Genomic DNA, 10398 nt, shown 5'->3' with positions numbered 1-10398 from the left:
GGGAACAGGGACAAGGCGAGGAAGGAAAGAAAATGGAGGCCAGAAAAGCCTTTTCTGTGAGATGGGTGCACAGCCTGCAAGGGGCAGGGTGGCCACTGGGGCCGAAGCAAGAGGTAGGGGCCAGATGCCGCACTGCACTGCGCCAGGGGACTCGGAACATGGCCCAAGAAGCACAGGAGGCATGGGAGGCTGTCCCTGGGCCCCACCGTTCTGACAGTGCTCCACTCTGACCCTTGTGCGCATGGAGGTCAGGCCCAGGGAGAGCTGAGTAGGCCCGCACCTGCAGAACTGCTGGGTGAAGAAGGCGCAGGCTTGTGGAGACCAAGGAGGACGAGCTAACAGTCCAGGAGAGGTGGAGGAGCCTGTAGGAGCCTGCGTGGGGAACACTGCAGTCACCCTGGGGAACGTGGGGCCCAGGCCAGAGCAGCAGGTGACCTGTTCAGTGTCGCCATGTTGGGCTGAACTGTGTGTGGCACATCCAAGTGGATGGGCACCCAGCAACAGGACCCTGGGGTGTGAGCAAGGACACGGTGGGAGGGGTGGATGGGAAGGAAGGGAGCTGGATCTGCTTGGCAGGCACAGGGCTGCCCCAGAATGCAGTCTCAGTCTAGCGAAGAGCTGGGAACCTGGAGGGACAGGAGGAGGCTGTGCCTAGGCAGGGGTGCAATGTGACCCCCTCCCTGTCCCACCCGGGCTCCCACTCTCCCTCCTGCAGAAGCCCCAGGCTGCCTCTCCTGGCCTGCTCTGAGCCCCCCAGGCAAGGCGCACGGAGCAGGACGGTCTCAGGCAGCATCTTCAGGGGCTTACATTCTAGCGGGGGAGAGACAGACTATAAACACGCAAATGACACGTGGGACAGTCCAGACCAGTTCTTCAAACCCCAAGAACAGCAGCCCTGGGCGTGGGCTCGAACTTCTTCCTGGAAGCACCGTCACTTTCCCTTGATTCACCTTCAAACCTGTGAGTCATCTTTGACTCATCCCTCAGCCCCCACATTCTGAATGCTGCCAAGTCTGCTGGATTTTTCCTTTTAAATGCCCTTTCTCTCCATCCTCGGAGGCCCACCCTGCCCCAGCCCTTCAGCCCCCGTGCCCTGGCCACCTTCAGCTGGTTCTTGCTGGATTTACCTGTTCTACCTTCATTCCTGTTCTCATCTGCCCACTCCCAGTGCAGGAATGCCCAGGGATCCCGGGGCACCAAGCCAGCAGTACCTGTGCAGGCATTCAAGACCTGGGGCCCAGATGCCCAGCTCATGCCACCTCCGGACTCCTTGTCTGCTGCCTGAGACCCACAGACTCCCCATCTCCGCACCTGCCCTCGGTGCTCTCGGCGCTCTAGGGCCTGGAACGCCAGCTGCAGAACACCTCTCCCCCAAACCCCCCGCACCCTGGACTGTCTCAAGGGGACGACATCACTGTCAGCCCTGACCAGGTGGCCTGGAGTTGAAGAAGAGTGTAGCAGAGAAGCAGAGGCAGAGGGAGGGAGAACAGGACAGGGTGACAGCAGGGGGAGGGGGGCAAGAATATGCTGCTGCATTGTGTTCTGGTTCTGTTCCAGCCTCCCTCCTCCACTCCTCCAGCCTCCACAGGCAGCGGGAATGACGCCCTCCCATGAAGCGATCACCCTCAGATGAAACATCTTCATGGCCTGTTTTCATTCCTTCACTGAACAAAGATGACTGCAGCAACGCAAGGACTTTATGGTCTGGCCCTGGTCTTTCTTCCCAGACCCTTCTCTGTCCACACTCAGTTGTTCCCCAAACGTGCCTGGAACCTCAGAGCAGTTCCTCCTGCAAGATCCTTCTCCAGGCGACAAGTGTCTTGCCAAGCTTGGCAGAGAAATCCCCTCAGGCCAAATTCACTCTACAAGCCTTCTCCCCTTCCCATGGGGCTGAATTAAACTTAGACTTTGTCTTTTCCACCTCCTCCCCCCGCCCCCACCACCCCGTCCCCCACCGACTCAAGACAGAGCAGGTGGCCATTTAGGTATGGAAAGGCCTTGAGCACGTGTGTGAAGGCACCGGGTTAGAGCCCCTGGGCCCAAAGGCAGTAACTAACCTTTGGCGCCATCTACTGGCCAGTTGATGGGTTGTTTGGGGTCTCTAACAGGAAACGGCTTTGATGTTCAGGGATTTCATGTTTGTTTATTTCTTGTGAACGGGAGAATTAGGAGAGAATTATGTGAGATCCAGTCTAGATCACCACCATTAATGTCTCGCCCTGAAAAGTCCACGGCAAAGCTTCCAGCCTTTCGGTGAGTAGGGAGGAAACACGGTCTAGAAGAAAATGGGAGGCAATTTTTGGAAATTAAAAAAAAAAATGTATTTCACTGCTAAAACCTCATATAGGAAGAAAGGCAGGAAGGTTAAAAAAGCCAAAACTGGAATCATCTGAGTGCTAACCGGGAGAGTTAGCATGCCCAGCCTTCCCCGCTCCTCTTCTCGACCTCCCCTGGATCTCTCTTGGGCCATGAGGGTGGTGGAGTGGGCCTACCCTCCCTGCTCCCTTCTTCATCCCGGCTGTCACGGGGGCTGTCACAAGGACAAAGCCCTTTAGTCTGACCCCCACCTGGATGCAGCGTCTTGTTCAGCCAGTGGAAGAACAGGCCCAGCTGACCCAGAGGGACTATTGATTCTGATTGAGGTGGGGGAATGAGCGGGTGTGATGTCCCCAGCTGACAGTTCCTTTTTGTCTGTACTGAGGCAGGGGGCATCTGCCGGTCAGTTAGGATTCTGCCCATGTGGCCAGTTGACCAGGCAGTGAGCACCTTGGTCTGGCCACCTTGCCACGAAAGGGGTTGCTGTCATTTTTGGGTCCTGAGCTGGGCTCACCAGGCTCTCCAAAAGCTGGTCCTGCTGCTTCTCCCCTCACCTCCAAACCCCACAATAAAGTGTCCCCTCTTGCCCCCCAGCATCCTGCTCCTTCACACCTTGGCCCATGCCCTTCCCTTTCACCTACCTGGAAAAGGCCACTCCTTTAAGAGCCCCAGGGAGAGGACATGTCTGCTTCTTTGTCCCTCTTCTGTCAGCCTCTGCTGATTTTGGGGCAAGGGTCTTCCTCTTGAAGCCTGTTTCCTCATCTGGAAAAATGGGGGTAGGGAGGGACAGCTGGACCAGGTTCCACTTGTCTTAGTATGGTTCTAAAGTCCTTCACTGGAGGACGGACCAGCTGTTGTGTAAGTGCATTATTAAACAGAACTGAGCACCCAGTGAGGGACGGGAAACTTGCACACTGCAAAGCCTCATAACTTCCCTGAAGTAGGGCAGACAAGTGTGTCCCAACGACTATGTCGTGGCAGATCACACGGCAAACTTCAGAGTTCAAGCTGCCAAGGGCTGCACAATAAGGACAATTTGTCAGCGACTTCACAATTATTCTGAGCAGCAGACGACATGCCCGCCTTTACGTTCAGAGCCCTTCCAGCAACTTGGCATTTCACTTGAAATACAGGCCAGGGGTGCCCGGCCGGCCCAGTCGGTGGAGCATAGGACTCTTGATCTCGGGGTCGTGACTTCAAGCCCCCATACTAGGCGCAGAGAATACCTTTAAAAAACCCAACAGGATAAATAAACCCAACACTACATTTCACTCAACATTTAATCCTGATAACCCAATTAGAACTAGTGAATTAACCCCGACAGCATGCTTTAGCAGGGTGTCAGTGGTCCTCCTTCTCCTCCTCCTCAATATAAGCCCTATGCCCAACGTGGGGCTCAAACTCACGACCCTGAGGTCAAGAGTCACATGTTCTATCAGCTGAGCCAGTTAGGCGCCTGTGGGCTATTCTCACGGGTGAGAAGCCAGGCACCACGTCTACTTTTGTGCCCACCACCCTGCCGTGATTTCCCTGCCTGTGCCTCACCGGTGTTCCTGTCACTAACGGGATCTCTTCTGATTTTTATCTTTTAAAAATCTATAACTGAAATCATTATTTAAAAACTCCCCCTTTAAAAGAGAATTGTAGGCAAGCCTCCCAACTTCTGTCCTTTTTGAGGAAGGATGGCAGCAGTGAGGGGAGCCAGGCTCCCCGTGAGTCCCCTGAGCATTCAGATCTGTCATATGGATCAACTACAAGGAGTGATGACAATGTTAGCAGCCGCGTGCTGGCCGCCCCGCTTAGGATACAGGACGTTACCGAGAGGGCTGAGCTGTTTTACCACATCCGTATGTGTGTCCTTACGTGTCGGATGTGTTTGAATTTAAATAAATGGTTATCACATGTATCTATAACTTTTTTCTCGACGCTGTTTGTAGAAATGTATTCGTTCCGACTCGTACGACAGCAGCTTACTCCTTTTTTCCTGCCGCATAATAGTCCACCACACAACTCTACTGCGATTTGTGTGTCTGTTCTGTGGGTAAACATCTGGGTTGTCTCCGGACTTCGTTACTATAAACTCTATGCTGCTATGGACATTCTAGTCACGTCTCCCGGTTACACTGGGTTTTACACTCATCCATTTTAGCAGATGCAGCCAAACTGCCTTTAAAATGTTCCCCGACACTCCCAGCAGGAAGTGAGTCTCTTAATTCTCACCGTCTCGAGCACCTGGTCTGCCATATTAGCATTTCTGCCCGTCTGGTGGGTGTAAGATGGTATCTCACTGTCCTTTTAATTTGCATTTCCTTGATTGATCTGACTCCAGGGACTCCAGGATCATGACCAAAGGCAGTCACTTAACCAACTGAGCCACCCAGGCGCCCCTGGATTTCATTTTTTTGATGGCTGAGTAGTATTCCAAAAGGGGGGATTTTTACATAATTATTTCATTTATAGATGTTTAAAGATAAAAATTAGAAGAGATTATCTTTTCATGTCTTTACGGGCACTGGTCTGAATCCCTGCTCCACTGTCACACTATGGAGCCTTGGGGAGATTGACTTCTGTGGGCCTCAGTTTCCTTACCTGTAAAGTTCCTCTCTAGAGACAGACCACTTTCAAAGACCTATAGATGCTGACACTGCTGGGCCCTCACCCACAAATCACAAAAACTTTACAGTTGGCATTTTAGTACCTCCTTCTGTCATTCGAATTCCCAAGGGCGCTGGACAGGGCCCCAGCTGGGGGCTGTGACTGCACGGAAGACTAAGGGAAGGCCCGCTGCTGCCTGTCTGTCTGCTTCCTGCCACCCGACACTCGGTTCACTGCTCCCTCCTCCGGCTTTCTTGTCTCGTTCCTTCATTCTGTGTGAGACACACATGTATCATCTCTACCACCATCTGTGAGGGGCTCTGGGAGGAGCAGAGGTGACTACAAATGTCCCACCCTCCATGTCCAACCAGAGGCCAGAGGGACATCTCTAGGCACCATATGTGACAGTCCCTCCATGGCTCGGCTCCTTCCGTGGTTCACTTTGATGTTAGGATCAAGTCCAAAGTCTTCAGCACAGCCTTCTTGGGGCCCTTCCTCTATTTCCCTGCTCATCCCCCCGCCCCCCTGCCCCCCACTCTCCCGAAACCACCACCTACCCCACATGCCTCCTCCCACCTGTGTTCTATCTCTGTGAACAGGTGCTGAAGGTTGTCTCTGGAGCCACCTCCTCGGGGAGCCACGGGATGGGTACTGTCTCCCTCCTCTTTCCTCCCATGGCGGTTCTTCATGTACATGCGGTAGCCCTGTACTGTGGTCATTCGTCACGTGCACTCCGGGCGCGGACCCGGTACCCTCCTAGGCATTGCTAGGGTATGTGGTGGGCCCCCAGGAGGTGCAATGAGAGAAGAAGAGGCAGACAAGGTGATAAATGAGAAAGATAAAGACACTGTTTTGCCATTCTGTGGTGCTGCCAGGTGGGCTGGACGGCCGGTTAACTTAGGTAGAAATGTTCAGAATAGCCATGTCAAGCCGCGGTCCACGTGCCGTTAGCAATATAAACAACAGGAATGGTTGCTGATCTCATAGAACTCTCGGCCTCGGCCTCATCTCCAGCGGAAGCCCGAGGACGCAGGGGCACGGAGCACAGGGAACCAGAGGAGCCGAGAGCAGGGAGACGAGCGCTGGATCCGGACACAGGCATCCAACACCCAGGGAACAGTCCGGACTTTCTCTGGGCGCCAATGAACAAGAGCCCCGATGGCAACACAAACACAACAGAGCCGTGGAATCATCTGTTGGTAAGGGTGAGGCAGATCTCCGTGAGGGCGGTGCCAGGGTTTCCCTCCGTGTAAGAAACGCGTTCCACCCGAACCAACTGGAAGCCTGCCTTGGGATAGTGGCCACCAGGGCACCCGGGGGGCAAGCTGGCAACAGAGCAAACGACAGTGGCTGGAGGGAGAGGGTGAGAACAGCTTTGTTGGGGGGGACCTCTCCTGTATTAGGCTGAAATACATCTAACACACGTACCGAGCACCTGCTGCATGCTGGGCCCCGTGGGGTGTGCAGGATAAGCGCAGACCGGACCCAGCAGGGCACACCCTGGCTTCCTTCGACTTGCCCTGGGAACTGTCAGTGGATTAAAATACATAGTATGTTCTCTTCCTACCTGGAAATCTGAACACGGGTCTGAAAGGAGCTGGGTGACTCGAGGATGCTGCTGGGCTCATCGGCATCCCCCGAGTTACCGAGGAAGGTGGCACTTCGGGAAGTCGTGGGTCGGGCACTCTCTTAGTCTGGGCTAGAAGGCCCGCAGCCAGAACCAGAACTTGTTACATATCTTCTCAGGCCCCATCACAGCTCTGTTGTGATGATGGAGGCAAGCTGCCCTGAAGGGTGTAAGGTTCTGGTTGGGTTCAGAAGTTTGTGGCTCTGGGCAATCCCCCTTGAAAGTCCCTTAGAAAGGCACCTCACTGGGCCATACAGGCTGTCTCTCTGAGCCACATGTAAGAGATTTTCCTCCAGCCTGGAATGGGTGTTGGTGCCTCTCTGAGCACGGGGTATGGGGGGCTAACTTGATTTTAGGGGCCAAAGGCTCTTTGCTCTTGGAATCCCATGAGGCCACAGCTGGTGGTGCCCCGAGCATATGCACACGTGGTGGGGGCAATCCCTGCACTAAACAGCTGTGTGCATGTGTAGACGTCAGTGAGCCAAGCGCTTCCGTGACTTGGGCCCCCGCAGATCACAGACTTCTATAATCCAGATTCAGGCGCCCTGGAATCAAAAGTCAGGTTCACATTCAGGTTCTGTCACACGCTTGCCTTGTGGGAATTTCTATCAGTCAGATGGGATTAATTATATCTACTTTCTGCGAGTATTTGGGGGGTTAAATTAGATGAAGGAGGGGAGATGGCCTTGTACATAGTAAGTGCTCAATAAATGGCAGTGGATTTTTTTTTAAAAGATTTTATTTATGTATTTGACAGAGAGAGAGGGAGCACCAGCAGGGGGAGCAGCAGAGGGAGAGGGAGAAGCAGACTCCCCGCCGAATGTGGGGCTCGATCCCAGGACCCGGGGATCATGACCTGAGCTGAAGGCAGACACTTAACTGACTGAGCCACCCAGGCACCCCGGGCAGTGGATTTTGAATTGTTAATGGACCACCCTTGGTTTGGTCTCAGAAGCAGCACCCTTACAAAGAGTCTCTTAGGAGGGGCATCAGCTTCTCATTATGTAGGAAATTGTTCCCCTGAACAAGCCAATATAAGTAGGGGTTTTCCCAAAAGGAATGAAAAGCCCCTTGGATTAGGAAATGGAGCTGAGCTTGGGACTGGGAGGAACGGAGGGCCTCTGCTCTGGGGAGATGAGGCCGGCATCCTGGGCAGGGGGTGAAGGATGGAAGTGCACCTGGCCACAGAGCTGTCTGTTGGGGCCCTAAGGAGACTGTGTGGGGTGTGAACGGGCCCCAGGCTGAGCGCGGTCTGGGTGGAGTGGTGCCTTTGCCACCGCCTGAGGAATCGCTGCTCGCGGGGAGCTGTGAGGACAGAGTCCCACTTCAGCAGCCCTGAACTGTCCTGGTCTGCACAGGCTGTCTGAGTCTCAGCAGGGATGGCCTGGAGGAGCAGGTCGCTGGCCAGTGTGGTGGACAGCCACTGCCTGCTCAGTGCTCGCTCCTTCTCCTCTGCTCACGGGCCGTGCTCCTGACCCACCCTAGCCTGGGACTCTGGCCAGTGGCCCAGCTTAGTACCGCACCTCCCTCCTCTGCAGTGTGGGCGCCTGGCCTTGGCCGGGGTGACTGGTTCGCGACAGAATCAGACTGCAATCACAATCACAGCCCTTCCCCCAGCGTTTTCTCCCTGGAATTGGTGGGAAGAGCTTATCCTCCTTCTCATGTTCAAGGTTATACTGAAGCCACCAGGGAGAGTCGGAGACGAGAGATGGTCAGTGAGCAGCTTTCAAGATGCAGGCAGGGAAGCCGCGCTCCTGCCCCTGCGCTACCCATGGCTCGGCGCTGAGGCCACAACCCCATTTCGTTCATGATCCTGGGAGCTGGGCTTTTGTTTCTGGCAACCAAAGGAGCTTCGAATGGTGCTCCAGTGTTCAGGAGTTTGCTGTTGGGTGGGAGTGGGGAGGATCTCAAAAAGATAATGTATTTCCTTTCTTAAGAAGAGCTCAGAGTGGCTTACAAATTGAAGAGATGGAACCTTATTTGCTAGTGAGGCAGGACTCCTGGGTTGAATGAGAAAGAAATCTGATGAATGACTCTTAGATGCTATTTACATTCAGTGGCCCACACTCTTGGTTGTCTGTTTGGTCATTTCCAACAGCCTCTCCCCTACTCGCTTCCCCAACCTCTCAGCGGTCAGGGGGCCAGGTGACCTGGTCCTGGGCAACAGGACAGAAGTCTCTGCTGGTCGGGGTTTTATGGTTTGATATTTTTTCTTCTATTATAACTTGCCTCAAATAATTTTTAGACCTTAGTGGATGTATAAAAATAATGAAAAAGTTAAATAATAGATTTTTTTTTATTATAAACATTTCTAGTTTCTTTTTGTTTTGGATAGAAATAAACGTAAGTATTTCAAACATTCCAAGATAATTTACAGGGTAAATGAAAGAATACAGAATGGGGCGGTGGGGGGGCGCCTGGATGGATCAGTTGGTTAAGTGTCTTGATTTCGGCTCAGGTCAGGATCTCAGGGTTGTGAGATCGAGCCCCTGATATTCCTCCTAGGAGGCAAGAGATTTCATTAACCCTTCATTTGCCACACACTGATCTCGGTCTGGGGACTCAAAGATCTACAAGATGCACTTCCTGTGCTGGGAGCTCCGCGCTGGGGAGACAGACGCAAGATGGATCATTGTATACTCTGATGTAAGTGCCATGACAAAAATAGGCTCAGGGTGTTATGGGAGCACGGTGAGGGCCCTTCCCGATGGCCATGACACCGGGCCGAGTGGTCAGGGAGATGTGGTCAGGGCAGAAGAAGGGCATGCCAAAGGAGGGGACGGCATGTGCAGAGGTATAAAGGTGAGAAGCAGTGGGGCAGGGGCATGCTCCGTAGGAAGGCAGGGCCCATCCGGAAAGCCTGGGACTACGCGGGGGGTGGGGGGCACGGTCTCTATCCTACAGGAGACAGTGGGGAGCAGGGAAGGCCACCGGGAAATCTGTGTTCTAGGTGGATCATGGAGTCTGGTGGAACTGGGATTTGAGGATCACAAACGTGGGCACAGGGAGACAATGAGAAAGCTGCTGCAAGGGTTGGGGGAGACCGGCAGGAGGCATTTACTTCCCATCTGTGCTCTGGTGTGAGCAGATCTCCTTGTTCAGAAACAGACCACCGGGGGGCACTTGGATGGCTCAGTTGGCTAAGCGTCTGCCTTCAGTTCAGATCAGGCTCCTGCTCAGCCAGGAGCCCGCTGCTGCTTCTTCCTCTCCCTCTGCCTCTCTCTCTCTCATGAATAAATAAACAAAATCTTAAAAAAGAAAAGAAAAGAACAGAAACAGATCTTCTGATCGATGGTTCTTGACCTCTGAAAGCATCGGTCCACACAGCCATTTGCTTGCTCCTGGAAGTTTTTTTGCTATTTTCATAGAATGGATATCAAAATTCATTTTGATCAAAGTATCTCATTAGCTTTTGACTTTCAGTGAGAACAAAAAAGTCACCATTTAATCAAGAACCTTTTGTTCTGTCAGCTAATATCAAGTAAGGAGCTTCTTTAAAAAGAAGTCCTGATTATACAGTCATGAATAACCATGAAGATAAAAAGAGGGAAGGAACAGAGGAGTCCAGCGCGCCAGCATGAGCTCCCTGTTGAGCTAATTTTTTGAGAGGATGGACAAAATGTAGAGGAAGGAAAGCATCATCAGAGATGAACCCTGGAACACGACACAATCCTGAAAAATACTGTCCGGAAGACCATGCTGCGGTTTGTCGGAATCCTAAGGAAAACAAAACAGGCCTTTGTGGCGCTCTCTCGGAGCAAGAAGAACGAGGGGGTGGCCCCGCTGCAGAGGGGACGGTACAAGGTAGTAAGTGCAGCCCGGAGAAGTCACCTACACTCCCCGTCATAGACACACACCGT

The 10398-nt window shown here is 53.2% G+C and overlaps 1 long non-coding RNA gene across 6 annotated transcripts in view; it reads right to left on the bottom strand.

The window, feature by feature from the left end:
• Positions 1–2116: 2116 nt before the first annotated feature.
• LOC113267246 (uncharacterized) overlaps positions 2117–10398 on the bottom strand; it is a 35664-nt gene continuing 27382 nt past the window's right edge. For 3 of the 6 annotated variants that reach the window (XR_003320649.4, XR_008961453.1, XR_008961452.1), the window contains 4 exons: positions 5488–7083; positions 5015–5183; positions 2958–3078; positions 2117–2275 (listed from right to left, as the gene is read on the bottom strand). This is a non-coding gene — a long non-coding RNA (uncharacterized LOC113267246). The remainder of the gene's footprint in view (positions 2276–2957; positions 3079–5014; positions 5184–5487; positions 7084–10398) is intronic. The other 3 variants (XR_003320657.4, XR_003320658.4, XR_008961454.1) reach the window with 3 other exon arrangements.

The sequence above is a fragment of the Ursus arctos genome, unplaced genomic scaffold (genome assembly GCF_023065955.2).
Source record: "Ursus arctos isolate Adak ecotype North America unplaced genomic scaffold, UrsArc2.0 scaffold_25, whole genome shotgun sequence".
Classification (NCBI taxonomy): domain Eukaryota; kingdom Metazoa; phylum Chordata; class Mammalia; order Carnivora; family Ursidae; genus Ursus; species Ursus arctos.
The sequence above is the reverse complement of the archived record's forward strand: the minus strand, read 5'-3'. Positions and strand labels throughout refer to the sequence as shown.